General features: G+C 43.0%; 1 pseudogene; it reads right to left on the reverse strand.

Moving 5' to 3' along the window:
- Positions 1 to 408: 408 nt before the first annotated feature.
- LOC111739915 lies at positions 409 to 527 on the reverse strand (annotated as a pseudogene).
- Between the last annotated feature and the right edge of the window lie 217 nt (positions 528 to 744).

The following is a 744-nucleotide window of genomic DNA, read 5'->3' on the forward strand; positions in this document are numbered from 1 at the left end:
TGAACCCATGTCTTTCAGGCCTGCTTCCAACTGCCAAATGTCACCAAGAAGAACACACATTTTTATTTCTTCTCTAGATTCGTGATCACGAATCATCAATGGGTATTCAACTCTTGTAGGAAATCCAGCTACACTCTCTTATTTGGCTCACTTTCCATAAAGATGATTTCAATGTTCTCTCTGCTCAAATGTCCAGCAACCCCTTCCTATTCCCTCTTTCATAGTTGTTGACTTTTCCTCATGCTTCTTTGGGAAAATAAAATCCATGAGAAAGGAATTCCAATGTCTCCCTCAAACAATTCTGGCAGCCTGCCCCCATCTCTGTCAATGTTATTCTGTCTATTCTGTTATTGAGAGAGACTGCTATGGTATATTACACACAAATTCTCCATTTTTTTTCTTTTTTAACGCCTATAGCACCTGGTCTTCCTAGGTGGTCTCCCATCCAAGTACTAACCAGGCCCGACCCTGCTTAGCTTCCAAGATCAGATGGGATCCGGCGTGTTCAGGGTTGCATGGCCACAGACACACACAAATTCTCTTTCACCCTTCTCCCCTTCTGGAGAAGTTTATCCCTAATTACCATTTCTTCCCTGCATTTCAAAGACTCTCCTCTAAAGCAGCCCATCACACAGAAACATACTCTATTGGCTATCTTCTATAATAAATGAAACAGCAACACAGCCCTTTACACACAGCCCTTTACCACACATCTCCCTCCAGCTGCTGCCTCATTCCTCTGCT

This window comes from Pteropus vampyrus, unplaced genomic scaffold (assembly GCF_000151845.1).
Source record: "Pteropus vampyrus isolate Shadow unplaced genomic scaffold, Pvam_2.0 Scaffold55, whole genome shotgun sequence".
In the NCBI taxonomy this organism is placed as follows: domain Eukaryota; kingdom Metazoa; phylum Chordata; class Mammalia; order Chiroptera; family Pteropodidae; genus Pteropus; species Pteropus vampyrus.